Source organism: Aquarana catesbeiana, linkage group LG06 (genome assembly GCF_042186555.1).
Source record: "Aquarana catesbeiana isolate 2022-GZ linkage group LG06, ASM4218655v1, whole genome shotgun sequence".
In the NCBI taxonomy this organism is placed as follows: Eukaryota; Metazoa; Chordata; class Amphibia; order Anura; family Ranidae; genus Aquarana; species Aquarana catesbeiana.
In genome coordinates, this window is record NC_133329.1 from 277,225,830 (window position 1) to 277,247,573 (window position 21,744).

Here is a 21,744-nt window from a genome sequence, read left to right on the forward strand (position 1 = left end):
ATTGCGGTACTGAAGGTAGTCAGAAATTTGATAGAAGAGGATGAAAAATGAAAAAATAATATGATAAAATTTACATTTTAATGGAAAACAATGTTAAAAATTATTACAGTGTCACATACAGTCGTAATTCATAGCAAGAGCAATCTATACAACCATACGAATTACACCCAATAATAACAGGGGGTACATATATGACTTATTTTCTCGACCGGTTTCGCGGTATTCACCGCTTCCTCAGGAGAGTACAGTCTAGAATGTAACATGAAAAACATATAATGAATACAAACAGATCTACAGATACATGAAAATTTCTTAATATGATTGCAGCAAAGTCATAATACATAAAACATGTACATACAAGTTGGATATAAAGAGGGCAGGCTCACCCGTTCAGACATTCTCTGTGGGAATGTGTAGCCCCATATAATTCCCCCCGCGGCGGACACTATTTTTCACTATTTTTTGCTCTAATCTCTTCACTGGATTGGGACAACCAATTATCACGAATGTATTGAATTCACTTTCAACTAAGGACTTTATTTATTTTGAATATTATACAATAAGTTTTTTGATTAATTTTTGTTTCTAGCACATTACTATATTATGGTTCACTGTTTTTGATGTGAACTGTGTGTGTATGCTTTTAGTGATTAGCAGTTTACTATCACTCATATCTTTAGGGAAGGGGTTAACACTAGGGGGTGATCAAGGAGTTAAGTGTGTCCTAGGGAGGTGTTTCTAACTGTGGGGGGAGTGTACTGACTGGGAGTACAGAGAGATCACTGTTCCTAATCACTAGGAACAGACGATCCTACTGTACTCCCCTGACAGAACAGGGATCTGCTTTGTTTACAAAGGCAGATCCCCGTTCTGTCTCTCTGTGGAGCAATCACAGGTGACCGGCGGACATCGCGGCCGCTAGAAACGTGCATTGTCTCTGGCTCCGTGGCGCGCCCGCTATGTCTATTAAACGAAACGCTGTACCGGTATGGCGATTCGCGCAATAGAGCCGCCCTGCTGCAATATAACTGCAGTGGCTGGTCAGCAAGTGGTTAAAGGAGAAGCATAGTGCAGTTTGTTCTGACCTCCTGGGACCCATTTTCAGCAGACAGCAGGCTAAAGCCTGCTGTCAGCTCACGCCACTCAGCCAGTCCAGGCCCAGGAAAGATCCCTTCTTTACAGTCGGGATCCACCCAGATGCCTGGACTGGCAGCTGGCTCAGGTTCTCAGCATGCTGTGGAGAACCTGAGCCATCCCCTCCCACTCCCTCTACAGCCCAGCGCTCCAGTGGGCACTGGAGGGGAGAGCAGAGAGCCAGTGAATGACAGTTACCAGCTCCTTGCAGGCTGAAGACTATAAACTGATCGATCAGTGGTCTTTAATCGCTCAGTTCTCAGTCTGCAGCTAAGTTTGGTGCTGCAGCCATCTAGGTGTGTATATATATATTTTTAAAAGCCATACTTCTCTTTTAACAGGTCAAAAGGAAGAAAAAAATTAACGTTCATCATTACAGTTTGCAAGCACTGTTAGTGAAATAGTGTAAAAGACAAAATGATAAAAACCTACGGAGCACAAAGGTTATGTTTAGATGTGCAGCAAGTGATCCAAGTGATTTTCAGAGGTGTTTAATGGCAGTAAGGAGATAATATGACAACTCCTCACCACCTGTTATAACCCCATAAATTCTTCACAAACGCACTGAAACTGCATGCATTGCTCAACCACATGTTTTTTACACCCCTTCCCCCCAACTGCAAGTCTAAATTAGCCCCTAGGGGCATGTTACCTTGTCTCAGCACAGAGGCGTAACTATAACCTTCTGGGCCCCGGTGCAAGAAACTATGAAGAGCACTAAACCAATAAAACCAGTAATTTGACAAATGCTTGCAATCACCAATGCAACCTTTGAATGATTGCATCTTCTATTCTACCGATATAATTTATGAGCAGAAATGTTGGTTAGCAGTCCACACATGTGACAATTATTGCCTACACTGAGCCTTCACTACAGATAAAGTACACGGGTACCTTTTGTGTACGTTTTTAGTTGACTTCTATCAGCAACCCTTTTTCATTTTGTGCTAGGTGGCTCAGGGTCAGAAACAGACACTGTAATGATTGTACTAAGAGAGAATATTAAGATACACAAGGCTAAACTCAAGGGCAACGGTATAGATATTTATAGTATTGCATTTTACATACATATTAACAGCTTTTTTCTTGAACTTCAGCCTCTTGCTATTCACCTAGCATACTAACTAATACAGTTCTTGGCAAACCCAGACTATTGTCTGTGGATATTTTACTTTAGACAGCTAAGCTCAGAATTCTTGGAGCTCACATATTTTCCACATATAATTTTTCTGTTGTTCATTAAGTTTGAGGAAAATAAATTGTGAAATAGATTCAAAAATATATTTGTCTGTGTGTATATATTGCATTACTTATTTGTTGAAGAATTTTGGTTGCAGATTTTTTTTTTTTCAGGTGATATGGGTTTCGAGTGTTCATGAAGTTTACAATTACAGATTATGCTAAGAGCTATGTTGTGATGAAAACTCTTTTTTTCAAGCTTGGTTAAGTTTTTTTTTTTTTTTCATGGGCCTACCTATGTTATATTTTGGTATAAATTCAGTCACCCAACCCTATGAACAAGCTGCCTTCTAACATGAAAAGGTTTTTTGTACGCTATACCTCTTTTAATGATCCACAAGTCATTTAAAGTGGAAGTAAACCCTCGGATCATTTTCAGCCAAGGAAGCTGCCATGTTAACTGTTTTTTGAACCTATCAAATTGATGGGTTTACTACCTCTTTAAGCGTTTAGAGGGATGTTAAGACTACAGGGTACAGTAAATTTATAAATGATTTGCCATCAAATTAATTCATGAACCTTTTATAATATTCCTCCCTTTTAGCATTTGCCCACCATCCCCTGGCAGGTTTAGCCCGCGTTCAGCTTATTGATAATAAGGTGAATTTGCCCCAGATAAATGTGGACAGCTGTCATATGCCACTTTTACAAATGAACAATTTGCAGATAGTAACTCTCCACTGTATTTTCACACATTGTCAGCACCAGGAGGGTCCCATGTATTTTTTAATAACCAGCCCTGCAAACCAGGCATGCCAGCTGGTAAACCCATGGCAGGGAATGCTTTTAATCACAGCCCGCTTGCTTTTCAGCACCTGCAAACCAGGCATGCCAGCTGGTATGGTATACCCGTGGCAGGGGGTGATTTTTTTTTTTGTAAAATCTTTATTTAGGAACAAGTTAGCATAAAACAGCATACAAAGTCAGGTAGTCGAGAATTAGACTGAGAGAGGCGAGCGTCAAGAAAACATACCGGTATATATAAACTACCAGGAAAATAAAGTAAAGGAGAAAACATGTCAAAACATGTTGCAATTATGCCTTGATACAGGTCTGTAACTTCCAATATTTCTTGGACATAATATGGCAGTGCAATCTGTAGTCAATATCCACAAAATATATCAGCATTGACAGAGGGGGCGGAGGCCGGCCTATGGCAAACCGTTGGTGTTGGGAGGGAAAAAAAGGCCATCCCCAATAGGGGAGGCTTCAATCGCAGCAGCAAGATACTATGACCATAAGTCCAGTTGGTGCAAAACCAGTAAAATAAATAACCAAAACCGTGTAACAAGGAGACTGTAAATAGTAGGGAAGAAAGTAGTGGGAGAGAGAGAAGAAGGAGGGAGAGTGGGGGGAGAAGTGAAAAAAGAAAGGGGGAGGGGGGAGCATACCTGCGATTCAAGGTGAAGTCTTCAGATCTGCATCTAGCAAGCTGCAACAGGGTTGGGCTACCTGCAGAGTGGGGGCTCTCACAAGGTCATAGCGCCATCGCCTATACGGGATCTGAGGGACGGTTCTGCCAGCTCTAGCAGCGCCAAGTCTAGACTAGAGGGTATATGCCCTGGATCGGCCACATAGTCTGTCCAAGGTGCCCATGTGATGTTAAAGCGTTCCAAAGTACCTCTACAAGTCGCTATCCAATGTACAGCCTCTCTAATGTCATTTACTTTGCTGATCCATTCCTCCCTTGTGGGAATTCAGGACTGCTTCCAGTAGATTGGGAGTAAACGTCTGGCTGCATTTAAGGAATGTGGCAGTGCGCTCTTCCTGTATCTACTACTCGGAATCCGAGGGACATGCAGGAGGAAGTGGGTCGGGGACAAAGGGACATCTAGGTCAAGGATCTCTTTTATTTGGGATTTAATGTCCTCCCAATAGGGCTTGATCCGGGGGCATTCCCACCATATGTGTAGAAGTGTGCCTCTGTGGCCACATTCCTGCCAGCATTGGTCTGACACCGAGGGGTAGATACGCACCAAGTCAGCTGGCACCCTGTACCAGCGCGACAGAATTTTATAATTAGCTTCTTGGGTTTTAGACTCAATAGAGCTGGAGTGAGTGAGCTGATAGAGGTGTGTCAGCTGAGCCATGGAAAGTTCAAGTTTTAGGTTTCTCTCCCATGCCCGTACGTGTGCAGGTTTAGTATCCCGGGTGGCGGAACTTAATAGGCGGTACATTTCAGAGACCATGTGGGGAATCGGTTCATTATCCACAAAAAGGCGCTTGAAGCGTGTGAGAGAGGAGATATCTCTTATAGAATATCCATGGACCACGAAAAAGTGGTGGAGCTGTCTGTACCTCCAAATATTCATCTGGGAGCCGCTATGTCTGGCCTGCAAAGACTCAAAACTCAATAGTTTACCATTTCTCATGAGCTTTCTACAACTGGCGCTGCCATCATCCACCCAAGGGCCAAAAAGGCCATTTATTCAAGGGAACCACAGAAACCCACCCAATGGAGCCAGCGGGGACACAGGAGGGGATAGGTTCAGGGTTGGGTTTATCCGGTCCCAAATTGAAAGAGCGTGCGCCGTCAGCTGAGAGGTTGTGTCTGAGAGCCCCCTGTGCTCCCTGGACAGCCACGGTGCGTAGGCCAACTTCCTCCCTGCCAAAAATTTTTCCAGGGAGACCCATAGCTTGGACTGGGTGTGGAAGCACCAGCTGAGGATCCTCTGAAGAGCGACAGCCCTGTAATACTTCAATATGCCTGGGATCCCCAGTCCACCTGCCTGTTTCGAGCACTTCAGCACTCTCAGAGCTACTCTGGATTTCCGTGTGTTCCACACAAACCCAGACAGCATACTAGACATCCGAGTAAAGAAGTATATCGGCACCCCCCTCCCCCCTATAAGGTGCTAAATGTGACACCGGAGGGGGGAAGGATTCCGAAAAGCATTTTGTGTGGAACTCTGCTTTAAGGGGAACCCCGAACCAAAATTAAAAAAAAAATTGTGTGGGGGTCCCCCCAGATTCCATACCAAGCCCTTCAGGTCTAGTATGGGTATTAAGGGGAACCCCATGCCAAAATTTAAAAAAAAAATGGCGTGGTGGTCCCCCCCAAAAATCCATACTAGACCCTTATCCGAGCACAAAACCTGGCAGGCCGCAAGAAAAGAGGGGGTACAAGAGAGCGCCTCCCCTCCTGAACCGTACCAAGCCACATGCCCTCAACATGGGGAGAGTGCTTTGGGGTAGTCCCCCAAAGCACCTTGTCCCCATGTTGATGGGGACAAGGGCCTCATCCCCACAACCCTTGCCCGATGGTTGTGGGGGTCTGCGGGAGGGGGGCTTATCGGAATCTGGAAGCCAACTTTAACAAGGGGACCCCCAGATCCCGGCCTCCACCCCTGTGTGAAATGGTAACGGGTACAAATGTACTCGTACCATTTCACAATAAAAGTGTGAGAATGGTAAAAATGACATGACACAGCCCTTTATTAAAAAATAAAAAATTAAAATGTCCCACGAAGTCTTCTTCTTCTTCTCTCGCTCCGCCAATGGACCAAAAAAGAAAAAAAAAAACAGCATGCCGCCGCCGATCCGCCTCCATGGGAGGCACCCGCCATAATGACTGTCCTCTCAGGTGACAGTTCTTTTATAACTGTGGGCGGGGCCACATGGTGACGTCACCGGGTGACCCCGCCCCCCTCTGAAGCACAGGGACATCTGACGCACAGGGACATCCCTATGGCTTTCCCATAGTGTCAGAGGGGGGCGGGGCCACCCAGTGATGTCCCCGGGTAACCCTGCCCCCCGATGCACTGAGACATCCCTATGGCTTCCTCGTAGCGTCAGAGGGGGGGCGGGACACCCGGGGATGTCACCGTGTGGCCCCGCCCTCAGTTATAAAAGAACTGTCATCTGAGAGGACGGTCATTACGGCGGGAGCCTCCCATGGAGGCGGGTCAGTACTTTTTTTTTCTTTTTCGGTCCATCGGTGGAACAAGAGAAGAAGACTTTGTGGGACATTTTTATTTTTTATTTTTTAATAAAGGACTTGTCCCAAGCCATGTCATGTCATTTTTACCATTTTCACACATTTTCAGCCTCCTCAAGTTTCTCTTCTAAGGATTCCACCCTGTTGCCCAAGTGTGAAGTATCTGCCTTAAGCTGAGCAATATCTTCTGTGAATGCTTTCTCCACCCTGCAGGTGAAGCGCTCCAGGTCTTCTCTGGTGGGGAGGGACATAATATAGTGTTTGATGTCCTCATGCCCAAGGAAGTCAGACACCTCAGAACAACCACCTGGGGAGGCAGGGGAGACTGGAGGGCCCGACTCACTCAGTGACCCTGTGGATGGAAGCTGGGGAAGCCGCCTCTTTTGGTGGCCGAGCCGCGGCCGCAGCTGGCTGGGAGGATTTCGCGGCTTTCTGGGCCTTCCCGGTCGGCGCCATCTTGGAGGCCTCGCGGCCCTGTCCTAGGGTCCCCGAGAAATAAGAATCCAGCTGTCCTTGTCGTGTGCAGTCGGTCCATGTTGGCTGGGAGGACTGCCGCATTCGCTGGGACATGGAGGGAGCCGTGAGCAGTAGGTAACCCCCACTATAGCTGCGATGTAAGCGGCGATAGAGCGGAGCTGAGGCAAAACACGTCCCCACTCCCCCATAGCTAGGACATGCCCCCGCAGGGGGTGATTTTAACCACAGCCCGCTTGCTTTTCAGGACTGGGTGGTTCTTTAAAAACTGTTTCTGAAAGAAAGGCATAACACCATACCCAAAAAATGGTTCTTAGCAAATGGGCTTTTGTTCTACCCCCCCCCCCAAAAGGTAATTACACTATGATGAATTTGTTTTCCTTTGGGCTCCTAACCAGTTCACTTTGCATACATCATACAAAGTAAAATAGCATTATTCTTGATGATTATCTGAATGCTTTCCTTCCAGGTTCCAGCGTTATCTAAAATTGTCCTGTTGGGTAGTCTCTGATTCTGGAATTGTAATAAAGTGAGCATGGATCTTACCTGTATTCTTGCCCCCTGAACAGTGTCTCTCTGGAATTGCCTGTACCATCACTGACTAACTCATAGTTCAGACCACATTTGAAAACACATTTCTGTTGTTAATTTTCTTCTTGGGAAAGACTTTGTTGATGTAGGATGAACATTTTATGTGTTGTTGCTCTGCTCACTTTTGCAATGAAGCAAGATTTTCCACATCTACAACTTAACCTTTTTAGTATGGCTATGCCTTGACCGATTTTATTCCCTCTGTACTGCTGTTTCTGTTTAGGTTAATTGATTTGGTTCGGTAAACACTTCACCTACTAAAGGAGAAGAGCATGTTTACTTGAAGTCAGCACAGATTTACCTCATTTACTAAAATCTACTTGGTTACAAAGTAAATTTTCACTTAGCTTGGTGAATAAAATAAAGCTGTGCTGACTTCCGTCATGCAATCACATGCAAGCAGAAATCCTGTTTTTTTCTTGCACATCTTTGTGTACACTTTGCAAAGTGAATTTTCGATTAACTTCATCTAATTTACTGAACTAGGTAAAAACTCAGTTTGAACATTATCTACTTCATTAGTAAATAAGACCCTATTGCGTTATTAACCATTAGCACCAGTTACACTTCCTTTAACCCTAACCTAACTTAACCCCAACTTGATCCTAACCCTAACTTAAACTTCATCTAACCCTAACCATAGCTTAACACTATTCATAGTGTAGCGCTGGTAGATTTTCAATCTACTGCTTATAGGTAAATTTAGTGGGTTATCTGTTCATACATAGTCAGATTTGCCTCTGTTCCAGCTTGGCTGAGTTGCATGTAGTTTTGCACTGTGTCTGTGGGTGTCGTTGTCACCATGAGTCGGTGTTGGAAAGGCAACACGTTGAAGCGTATGAGTGCTCCTCTGTCCCGGAGATAACTCGGTGGAGGTGGTCCTCCAAGTTGCATTTTGGGAGAGGGTATTTATGGGACAGACGCCATGTTTTGAGGTTTGTTTCATTCCACCTGCTGGCCCTCTTGGCCGACAGGTATGTGCTAGGAGTACTACCTTGTGGTCGTCCGACTGGGAGGCCCACGTTGCTGCGGCATGTTGGTGGGCCCAGAAGCCTGTCTGGGGCCTACCACAGCGGCAAGGGAATGGTTCTGGGCTGTCTGTCCTACGGGAAGAAACTGGACAACTGAGAAGATCCCAGGGGAGGACCTGTCATGGAAGGATCATGCAGAGTGCTGGTCTGGAGAGGGGCCTGGTGACTCAGTTGGAGGACGTATCCTAAAGTAATCCTACCGCATAGTACTGCCGGGTCGGCTTAAAGGTTCTGGTGCTGTGTTGGCTATTCATCATAAACCATTACATCCTGTGGCAGAGGATCGTACGGGTTTCTATTCCAATCAAGTCTGTGGCAGAGACTTTTGTTCGTGCTGCGTACTGGCTACTAGGTTAGTGAGAGAAACCTATCCAGGCGGGCAAAGATTCAGCTCTAAAGAGAGAGTACATTCATCTACAAGATTCCAATTCCTAATACTACACTAAGAAAAGGTATTTGAACTTCCCTGCAACTCTTCTTCTACCTCTTTCTGGCTACTTCCTTCAATTACATTTATTAAAGCACTGGAAAAGATACTCAAGTGTCCGGTGCCTACATTGTCTGGTATTAAACTCAACGGGACCCTAGACCCGGTTCCGGTGAAATTGAGGTAACGAAGGTAACAGTAACAGCCCACTTAAAACCAGCAGCTCCACCGAGAGTTATTGCTACAATAGTTTATCTCTAATTTAACCCTAATCATAGCATAAGCATAACCCTAACTTAATCCTAAACGTAGCTTAATCCTAGCCATAAACTAATCCTAACCTAAACCCTAGCTCTAACTATTTACTAAACCCCAACACCAAATCACAAATACACATTTTTATCTTAATTTCCAGAACAAAATGCACCTTTGAAGAGGAGGACGGGGATGAGGAAGGTGAGCCTGAGCAGGATGTGAATCTGACATCAGATGTTCCTTCCTGCTCCACTAATAACATATCAGAGACCTGCAGTGCTACTCAAACACCAACCTCAACACAAGAGCCAATGGTATAAGAGCAGACTGGTTCATCTGGCACATCCATGACCCATCAGAACACTAGACCAGGAGTAATTTGTCCCCGGGGAAAGCAACAAAACCAGCAGCATCAAGATAATGATGCTCTCCAGAGAAAAAATTGAGGAGACTAACAAATACCACCTGGTGATGGCAATGATTCCATTGATGAAACAAGTTCTTTTAGGAAGGTGTTCTGCAATCAGTATGGATCTTTCTAGAGTACTACACTCACATATTCAAAGCCCCTCCCTCTCTCCGAATGCTACCATTTCTACCACCACCTTCAGCCACCCATCTCACATATGATAAGCACAGCTATCATTACCTGCCATTAAACATAATGTACCAACCAGGACCTAAACCCTTATGATAGACTGCAAAGCCCACATTATACAATGCTGCCACAGCAGCCACATCATGCAATGCTGCCTCAACAGCCACATCATACAATGCGACCTCAACAGGAGGAGAGGTGCACTTACCATATGCTTACTGTTCCAGCACAGATTTCTGAAACTGGGCAATCCCCAAGCTGCGTGAGCTCCCCTGCAACACCACATTTTTTTGATCATTTAAGTTTTGCTTGCTTTTATTATTTTTTTTTTATGTTGTTTGTTTAATATGTTTCCATTTTGCGTAAAAAAAATTGCCTTGGCTCAGTTGAGCTTATTTGTTTGAAGTGTTCTTATGGCATGTGTGCCTTTCTTTGACATGGTTAAACAAATACAGGGAGTTCCTGGGTTACAAAACAAGGTTCTGTAGGTTTGTTCTTAAGTCAAATTTGTTTGTAAGTCAGAACAGGTATAGTTTTTTAAGTGTAGCTCCAGCCAAAAAAATATTTTTTACGTTTTTTTGGATAGCATAGGGAAGGGTTAGCACCCCTGTATCATTTGTTTTGCTGTCTGTGCCCCTTTTCAGAAGATTTCACCTCACTTTCTGTGCCAATGACAGTTGGATTTTGAAAATTTTGTATTATTAGGGAAACTAGGATTGGTGATAAAGCATCAGCGGAGACACCTTTTTCCCTATGATACCTCTTACAGGAGTGAATTTCCCTTCCTAGGGGTAGATTTCCTCTCACTTCCTGTTGTCTCCCTCTGTTTGAAAGTAGGAGTTGTTTGTAAGTCAGATGTTTGTAACTCGGGGACCGCCTGTAAATTAATAAATGCCATTTTGTCATTTGTTGCATCTTATGGTCAGTTTGTTTTCTGTAGTAGAGCATAACCTTAGTGTACAGTATGTATGTATGTATGTATGTATGTATGTATGTGTGTATTGTAAGTATGCATGTATGTATTGTATGTCTCTGCTTGAAGCTGAACCCTACAATAAATAAAGGGGTTGTAAAGGTAGAAGGTTTTTTTTTTTTATCTTAATGCATTATTTGCATTAAGATAAAAAGCCTTCTGTGTGCAGCAGCCCCCCTCAGCCCCCCTAATACTTACCATCCAGATCCAGCGATGTTGCATGAGTGTCTCAACTGCCCAGGACTCTCCCCATTGGCTGAGACAGCAGCACAGCGCCATTGGCTCCCGCTGCTGTCAATCAAACTCAGTCAGCTAATGAGAAAAGAAAGGGGACGGGGCCGGGCAGTGGTTCCATGTCTGAATGGGGACACGGAGCTGAGGCTCGGCTGCCCCCATATCAAGCTGCTTGCTGTGGGGGCACTTAACAGGAGGGAGGGTCCAGGAGCACCAAAGAGGGACCTGAGAAGAAGAGGATCTGGGTTGCTCTGTGCAAAACCACTACACAGAGCAGGTAAGTATGACATGTTTGTTATTTTTAACTAAAAAAAAAATTTGACTTTACAAAAACTTTAAGGAAAAAAAAATAGCTATGGATTGCGGTACTCACTGGAGTGTAACAAGGAGGCGCTGGGTAGGTGACACTGCTGTCCACCATGTAGTATCCTGGAGCTGAAGGTGGGATGTAAGAATCTCAAGAAGGTTGTCAAAACTGAAAAAAAAAGTGTTTTCAGTGTTTTACATTTTGCGTCGAAACACAGTTTACATATACTTTACCTAAATAACTACCTTGCAGTGGACATCCGTGTATAATAAAACAAATTTTCAGGATGATGCTGTAAATCCTGATAAAAGGTCCAAACGTGCCCTTCACGCTCACGTTGTGTGAGCAAGTGATGCACCCAATAGCGCTATTTGGCTTGTTCCAATCACCTATCCGCCTCCTTTTCCTCATTAATGCTAGTGCTAGTGCAATCACAATGATTATGGCTGTTGTGCTAGGCATTCTGTGTGCAAACTGTGTTAGTCTCTCTCTTTTATTCTCCCTCCTACTCTCAACCCACAGGAGCAGGCTGTGATGTCACAGGTCATAATCTGCAAAATGCATAGCATTTTAATGTGTGTTAAAACGCATATCAGCACACACAAAAAGGCACATAAATGTAAGGAAAAGAGAAAGAAATGCATATACATGTTTCATACATTTTACTGCACATTAAAGAGGAATTCCAGGAAAAGCTGGTAAATTTAGTTAAAAAAACACCTTTAGGCTTTAAAAAGAGTGATTTTCCTATTTAGGATGTTTATTGCTAATAATCGTTATTATTTCCATTTAAAGTTTTGGCAGTTTTATTACTCACTGGTTTCTCGCATTAGTCCATTTTAACTGTGGGCAAAAGAAGCCATAGGTGCTGTATTCTGGGTATTCCACCTACTGCTCCGCCCTGCAGGCCATGTAAAATCTCATGCATGCATCCCAGGTCCACATCTCGGTTGTGCTTTAAGCACAGCACTTCTAGCCCTTTGTGTACACATTATTATAGCAGGGGCAGCGAACTTCTGCTGTCACTGCAAAAGCAACATGTACACAAAGAGCTGGAAGTGCAAGCGTGGAGACGCCTGCACAATAAAGACAAAGTGGCGATTCTTGGATGTACACATCCGTCTCCTCCCATCATCACCATCTCTGCCCTCATTCAGCTCTCCCCCAGCCCTTCTTCCCTGTGTAGAAATTCACAAAATTAAAATAAAAAGGCAGCTGACTCCTGGGATTAGTGACGATAATATCCCAGGAGTCAGCTGGACTACAGCTGACTATGTCATTTGCCTAGGCGAATGATGTACATGAAGACCGGAACCACTGAAAATATGGTATTTAGAGGCAGAAATATGCAGTTATGACATTTAATGAGAGGGAGACAAGTCCTTTAGCATCAGCTTCCCAGAATTACTTAAGTTCTCCTTTAAGTGTGAACAAGCCTTTATAAAGCACTGGAAATAAATGCCTTCAAAGATTTTTTTTTAAACTGGAACTTTAAAATACGCTTTATTTTATATTGACACCCTAATCCAGAAGACATAAAATAACAATTTAAGACAAAGATTTCTGAGGTTTCTAAAAAACCCTTTAAAGACTTTTACACGTACTGTATATGGAAAAATGATAACCCATTATTTACTTATGTCTTATTCTTTATTGTATTCCTCATCAACCTCCCTACATAGTCTGCTGCAGATGATTAAGCTGCTACATACTGGGAAAAATAACGGCACAATTCTAAATGTATTTCTTTCCCTGGTCAGTCCAAGATGCTGAAGGTGCTGATGGTGCTGTGGTGTCATGTCCTCAAAAATATCTACAACAGAATTCTTTTTTTTCTGTATTCTTGTCTGTTGTTCACAGTTGGTTCATGATGCTTTTATAGTTAAAAGTCTATAATGCTGCAGTACTGCTTCAGTTGAATTCATAATGCAGAATTCTTAAATGTTGTTCTTTTAAATTTAAGATTATCCTTCATATGAAATCTAATAAATGTATTCTGTTTGTTACCATGCATTGCGTAAAGGCAGCTAATTCATTTGAAGAGGCTTCCTAACACGCTAATGCCCTGTACACACGATCGGACATTGATCGGACATCAAAATCCATCGGATTTTTTCTGACGGATTTTGGGCCAAACTTGGCACTTTGTGCGTCGGATTTGTGTACACACGATCGGAATTTAAACAATCAGATTTTGTTGTGGGAAAATTTTTTATCCTGCTCTCAAACTTTGTGTGTCAGAAATTCAGACGGAAAAAGTCTGATGGAGCCCACACGGAATTTCCAACAACACAATCCGATCGCACTTTTTCCATCGGAAAATTCGACCGTGTGTACAGGGCATAAGAGTGACTGTTCTTTATGCAGTGCACCACAAGGCATGGTAGTGCATTACTATGTGTTGTGATGCACTGCAATACACATCTTTTGGCAAGGTGTATTGGTGTGCTATGAAGAATGAATGCGTATATAATGCACACTTTTGCAGTATGAACCCAGCCTAAAAGTATTTTATTGTCAAGCTAATCTTCATGAACACTGAAAATTGTACTCTGTAACACAGAACAATGTCATGTTTTCTGTTTTTATATAATTATTTTTTTCTCAAATAAAAGGTTAAATGTGGTTAGGTTTAAGTAAACCATATATTATGATTATGTTTATAGCAAACGATGCAATGGTGAATATTAAAGTATAGGTTCTGTTTTTTTTTTTATAACACACATGGTATACATGCTTGCTCTGTGCAATGGGTTTGCACAGAGCAGCCCCAATCCTCCTCATCTGGGGTGCTAGTGTTTTCCACTCCTCCTCTTCAGTGTCTGCCCCCATAGCAAGTGCTTGCTATAGGGGCAGAAGTGCAAGCTCACTCCCGAGCCGGCTCTGCTGTGTCCATAGGCACACACAATGTGGCTTGGCCCCACTCCTGCTCTCTGGCTTTGACTGACAGCAGCACAAGTCAAGGCTCTCTGTGCTGTCTCTGAGCCTACGAGGAGAGAGAGTGCAGCGCTGCTGCTCTCGGCCACAGCACTAGATCAAGATTGGGCTCAGGTAAGTATTTGGGGGGGGGGGATGGTCAGAGGAAGCTGCATATGAACTTTTTTTATATCCTAATGCAAAGAATGCAAAGTAAAAAACCTTTGACGTTTACAACCACTTTAAGATATGCCTAGCAGTGAATCTATGCAAAACCCAGATACACAATTTGAGTAATTTAAGTAGTTAGTATGCAACCTACTTCTTGTCTATAGCAAAGAGGCCAAAATGTTCCTCTGTCTTGATATTCACTGCACCTTTGCAATAAAACAACCCACATAGACCTACATTATACACTAATGCTATCCACATAATGTCCTAGATTATGTACAGTTCTTTTCTTTATGTATTCTACAGATGATTCTACATTTAAATAGCATGATGGGAAAAAACAAAAAGGATATTAAACTGGGACAGATAGTGTTGTCCTTCTAGCCCTACTGATGCATCTCAGAGCTGATTTCTGATCATGTCACTCATCTCGGGGGAGTTTATTAAAGAAGTGACAGCCTTGCAATAAGTGACCATGAGCAGCTACCAGCAGTGAGATTAATCACATTTGCTTTGAGCTATGAACAGGCAGTTGACATAGAAATACTGTACACTGCTGAATAAATCTGCACACAAAGTGCATTAAGTAGCACTATCAAAGAACCTGTTGTGGCCGTGGATTGCTTAGTAGCTTTATATGTTACAGCGTAGGTCAGGAAAATCTATCATACATAAGTAGCAAGGCTGTTCATCAAACCTTACGAAAAATAAAAATAACAACAAAAACACTGATCTTAATTCAAAACGTTCATTCCAGTCAAAAAGCAAAAATAAAGTATTGAAATGCATGCAGGCAATATATCCTACTTGCTCAAGGCTTTAAAGCTTTAGTTTTATGTCCAGACATAGATTCTAGGCATCATACTGTCCCAGCCCTTTTTGTTTTTAAATTGCTTATCTGGGAATACCTATACTTACCTGTTTGGAATGCATTAGAGGTATTCTTAAACACAGAAAATAGAGGTAGAAAAAGAGGGAGCGGCCGATATTAAATGAAATGCAAGTTGAGAGGTGGATTTGTGGTTGGTTATTGAGAGTATGGAAATGGCAGCAAACACAGTGGACACAGATCATTCTGATCCTGGTGTCACAGATCACACCAGAAAACAGCAGCAGCCCTGAGGAAGGGGGAACTTTTTCTCCGAATTGCGCTGCTACTCTCAATAAACAACCACAAATCCACCTCTCGACTTGCATGTCATTGGATATGAGGCACTCCCTCTTTTTCTACCTTCACTAGTGCACATGGAAACAACCTCAAATCCATACCATGGGGCAGCAGCCCAGGCCCCCCAAAAAGGACTCACCACTTCCTTCCAGTGTAATTGAGCAGAAAGCATCAGAAGAGATCTCCAACCCTACAGAATAAACACAGATAATGTATGCTTCTTGCTCACACACCAAGGGTCAATCAGGTTCAGTGGAGTATTTGCAACCATGGCAGCCCATGCAGCCGCTATGTGGTCTCCAGGACAAGAGGGCAGGTTCTTGCTTGAAAAGGTATGTAAAATTACTTTTTCAGGTTTGAAAAGTGCAAACAGTTTTGCACACAGGTTAAAGATTGAATTAATTTCCCAAAGAACATTCTTTCAATTAAGAACATACACCTTAGCACAGCAAGGACCCATGAGCAAGAAGGTAAAAAAAAACATGCAAAACATGTATAAAAATAAATAAATAAATAAATAGAGAGACTCGATGGACTCGATCTTGGACTCAACCCTGTCTGCATCCAATTTAAATAGCCTGGTTACAACTAGGGGTAAAAGCAGAGAGCTGTAGTGCCAAGTGATTTCTACTTATGTGCTTAATTAGACTAAACCATGTCTTCAATGATGAACACGATGTGTTAAGCAAGTGGAGAGGAAGTAGCACACCAAAGACTTCAGGAAGCAGACAACCCCTTGCATAGATGAGCAGCTTCTTGAAAGCTGGATGTAGATTTCACAGAACTTGGATTAAGCAATGTGAAATGTATCCAATACAGCTTTGCGGTGTTTACTGCACAGCATGAACAGTTCACAGACTGATTTCACTTGCTGCCTGGAATTGCATTTTAAAAGTTAAGGCTTGTTCACACACTTGCGACTTAGAAATGTGCTGCCCCGTGCGCATGTGCGGGTCTCCCAACATGGCCGCGTAAGCCAGGAGCTCCGCTCTGCCCGAGCCAACGAGTCGCACTAGCGCAGGAACCGGCCCTGAAGGAAGCCCGATCTGGACGGAGATAGCACGGGGAACAGCTCTAGCACACCGGGATGTCCAGAAGCTCGGTCCGCCGAGACCTGGGGCCACAATTTATGGCCGAAGGAAAGCAGGCCGCGTCCAAGATGGCGGCCACATCTCAGCCACGAGACACACATGCAGGGGGACTCGCGGAGCACAGGCAAGTGATTAACCCAGCCACTTTATCCTTCACCCCCCAAACGAATCTGGGTAGCCACAACATTGCAACCCCCTCGCCTGCCTTAACAGTTTCACTGCTTGAACGCACATTTGAAAACTATATGCTTTCTCCCATGAACAACACTCCAGGCCCAGGGAACACTAACGCTCCATTATGTAACCAGGAGCAGGCCTCGGGACAGACACAGGACATTCCCTTAAATGTAGGGGATTTATTCATTAAATTTTCTGAAATGCTTGATCGAGGGCTTGCCATTACAGCCAGCAAGATCACTGCTGATATAAGAGCAGACTTCCAGAACCTGGGCTCTTGAATGGAAGCCATAGAACATAAGCTAGACATAATGGTCTCCAGGGCTAATCAGAACACAGACCATATACAAGTAATACAGGACCAACTGGAAGTGGCGTCAAACCGTATTGACGGCCTCGAAAACCGCTCCAGAAGAGATAATTTTAGGGTGAGAGGTATTCCGGAATCAGTTTCTGATGCACCTAAAGCCATACAGGACCTCATACAATTTCTAATCCCTGCAATACCACCACACAAGCTGGAACTGGACAGAGCACATAGGTCACTGGGTCCCCCCAGGAGAGAGGGGAACCCCAAGGATATAGTAGTAAAGCCACACCATTACAGTGTTAAGGAAGAGATCATGAGGATATCCAGGAAACAGTCAAGCATTTCATTCCAAGGTCAAGATATACAGATCTTTGCGGACATTTCCCCGATGACCATCCAAAGACGCAGAGCATTAAAACCATTACTACTTGTTCTCTCCCAGAAAGAAATAAAATACTGGTGGGCCTTTCCTTTTGCCCTTAAGTTTACCTTTAATGGAAAAACTCACTCTTTCTCCACCTTCACAGAAGGAGAGCAAGTCCTTTTGGCCCTAAAATTCATTACCCTGGAGTTTGGAGACATGGACACATCTAATATACAGGCAAGTTCCTCCAAAAGATCATCACCAGCCAGCCCCCTTTCTCCACTATGGAAGGCGAACAAAACCAAGCGAGCAAAGGATCAAATGCCCACCTGAAGTTCAATGTTGCTGTTTATTCTTTTTTCTTTATGTTTCCCTCATGGCAAGATCACGACGGGAAAAGACCTAACATACCCTCACGTCATCTTTAGTGGTTGAGTCCTTCTAACAGAACCTCAATATACCACCTATTCGGTTGAAAGCAGGGTTATGTAATCAAGATGGTTACCGACCATTCCCCACATTTCTCTATTATCACCTCTTTAATCCTTTCGGTTATTGTAGAGATCGCTCCACAATGGGACACAGGAACTAATCCTTTTGCATGAAGCAAGATGGACTCCCCTAAACCAGGGCATCATGCCTAGGCATGATCAGGGACTTCTTCACGGAAGATGCACATCATTATGGTTTTCTACACTTACATAATGAAGACCCACAGTCTACGATTCCCCACCAAATATCATACACTTGGGGATTTCCCCCCGTCCCGATATTACCAACTGCCCCTTCTTGTTTTTTATGAGGGGCTTCAAGTTTTTTGGTGTTTTTAATAATACCCCTACTCATTACTTTATTTTTTTAAATTTTTATATGTTATTTTTTTATGATGTGATAGATCCTGACGGACTGGTTCCTTTCACAGTTTTTCATTTACACTTCTGGACTCTGATGCATAGTCTATTTTTTATATAACTAAGGTTTTTTGAGTATCAGAGTCCATAGTCGACTGGCTCGGGCAGCAGTCATGCGTGCTCTCCCATCCCCCCAATATGGCTATTCTGTATTTGGGAGATGGGATGTCAGTCCTCTCTGAGGGCTGCTCAATGTTGTTATCTACTAATGTAGGTGGGGGGTTTTCACCCTTACTGCGTTACAGGCCCCTGCTTGGCCTTCTTTTTCCTCTTCTTTACTTTCTTTTTTCTTCTATAACTAATCTTCTCATTTTGATTGCCAGCACTCGGAGAATTCTTCTGTGTACAGAGGCTCCAGGTCCCAGGTTTCACCACGCTACTATGTCAGGGCTGATCAATTCAAGGCTCCATGGGGTAAGTGTTAAACACAACGATACATCTATTTTCACACCTATTAACGCCTTCTAACACCATAACCTCGTCATCGCTTAGAATTGTTTCCCACAACGTGCAGGGACTAAACTCAGCAATTAAAAGAAGGAAGGTTCTGCAGGAATACCGATCCAAAAAAAATGGATGTGGTGTTCCTGCAGGAAACACATTTTCCAGTACAGTATAATCATTCCTTTCTGCATGCACATTATCCCCTCTTCTATTTAGCAAACGCTCAGGACAAAACGAAGGGGGTAGCAATTCTGTTTGCTAAATCCTGCCAATTTAAGACAACTCAGGTCTATAAGGACATGAAGGGTAGATTTATCCCGGTGAAGGGAATGATAAATGATCAAATGTACTCCCTGGTCTCGTACCATTCCCCTAACAGAGGTCAAGCCCAATTTTTTCACCTTTTGTTTCAAACACTAGAACCACTGCTGGAGGGAATAATGATTTTGGGAGGGGACTCCAACATGGCATTTGACTTATCCCTGGATAAATCTAGACCTCTTTCAACCCAAATGACGCGCCCTAAAAAGATTAGTACTAAAATTGCTAAAATGATCTTTAATCAAGGTCTTGCAGATATCTGGAGAGAAACCAACCCGACCTGTAGGGACTACACTCACTTTTCAAATCCCCACCAATCCTATTCTAGAATAGATCACATTTTCATTTCAACTCATCACATACCCCTAGTTAAGAAAAAGAAAGGAAAAAACATCTTTAGTAAAGATAGAAGGGTTAGAACCTCAATTTCGGTTTTATTATTTTCATTATCTGAATACAATAGGGTTTATACCCTCATTAGACCCAAAGTCATACTGTGTGCCATAACAGGGTCTTTTCAAGACAACAATTGCTAAGAAATCTTCTCTTTGCAAGCCATTATGGCTCTATTTTTTTTACAATGTTATCAGTCTTATGCCCTGTACACACGGTCGGATTTTCTGACGAAAAATGTGTGATAGGACCTTGTTGTCGGAAATTCCCACCGTGTGTGGGCTCCATCACACATTTTCCATTGGATTTTCCGACACACAAAGTTTGAGAGCATGCTATAAAATTTTCCGACAACAAAATCCGTTGTCGGAATTTCCGATCGTGTGTACACAAATCCGACGCACAAAGTGCCACGCATGCTCAGAATAAATAAAGAGATGAAAGCTATTGGCTACTGCCCCATTTATAGTCCTGACGTACATGCTTTACGTCACCGTGTTCAGAATGATCGGATTTTCCGACAACTTTGTGTGACCATGTGTATGCAAGACAAGTTTGAGCCAACATCCGTCAGAAAAAATCCTAGGATTTTGTTGTCGGAATGTCCGATCAATGTCCGACCGTGTGTACGGAGCATAACTCTGTGAATAGGCATACAGGAGGAATGAGTAGGAGAAGCTAGCCATACACGTTTCATTTTTTCTTGTTTAGCCTGCAATTGTTTCATCCATGCTAAACAATGTGGATGTTGGCTATTGTATGCTGCAGCTGCCTGTATACCTAAGGCTGGGTTCACACTGCAGTATGGAGCGACTCACAGCAGGTGTCCACTGCGTCCCTGTTCACCGTTCAGGGCTGAATTTTTGGCTACATTCAGACCTGAAACGGACCAGAAGACGCACAGGACTCCTGTGCAATTCACTCCAAAGCCACTCCAGAGATGTGTGAACCAGCTTCATTGAGAGCCGGTCACAGTCTCGTGACATGCAAATTGGATGAGGGGAAATCCCGATCCAACTCGCATTAGTGTGAACCCAGCCTGATAAAATGCAGTCGCTGTTTTGCTACTAACGGACCATCCATCTCAGTTGATTTTTAAATCTACGTTTCAGAAAGCAGCCCTAAGGTGGTTGTGACTATATTGGTGTACTTGCAACAACACAGTTGAGTACTGTCCATGATGCTTTTTAATTTGCAATAAGATTTACATTTTCAGGACATCTTTTTGGGGTTGTACCCTCTTCTTCTAACGTCCATACTACTTGGACCTTAGAGGAAGGGGGTACACTTGAAATTGTAACTGTTAGGAATCAGCCAAAATTTTAACCGTGTATGGTGAGTAGAGCTTAACCGTGTATAGCTTAAGGAAGTGGGACTTCAGCAACAGTATTTTCTAATAGCCATCCGACAGACAGATGAGTGCGATCATTATTATTTCAGTGGTAAAAAAGTTGTTGAAGAGTATAGAGGGAAAATGGTTGCAGCTATTGAAGTAGGGTATGTACATTATGGAATATCTATATGTGCAGTATATGTACTCCAGCAGAATATGAAATCACCATAGGATTGGATTGACTTGTGTGGGGACAGAGGAGTATTAGACTGGGATGGAGGCCATGCAGTGCAACATATGTGTAAATGAACACTTTGAGCTCTGAAAGAAGATGCTGTCTATTGCCAAGATTGTGTACAGAAATGAACATTACCTGTGTGATGTCACCACTAAAAGTGCTGCTTGTCTGCCCAATTATGTCAGGTTTCTTGCCAGAATTTATGACATAAAGGACCATGGGAAAAAGGGGGTTACATTTGGTTCACATAACAGATTTATATCTTCTGTTTCTACTGTTGCACACATTTAATGTTGCAAAACATTATTTACACAGTTATGAAGGATCTGCTTGGAGTTAGCTATAGGAACAAAATTGTCAGTGATCCATTAATGCCAAAACTGAAATAAATTAGAATCATTTTCTAATTTTTGCAGCTACAAAGTCTCTCACAGTGTAATTTCTTTGTAAATAAGCTTGTTAAAGATGGCAGTTTGATTTCCATGATAGATTCCTTTTATGTTCTGATTTGAGAAGCACTATGTTAAGGTAATATTTTTAAATTTTGCTAGGTAGCTGTCAGTATGCTGTTTGAGCAATGCCTAAGAGATATGTTGACAAGTAGCTTTGCTATATACATAATTATAATAGACTGCACCATTCTCTGCCTCTGAGCATCCATTTTCCATTTTGGAAGCAAAACGCCAAGGTAATATACACTTCAATGA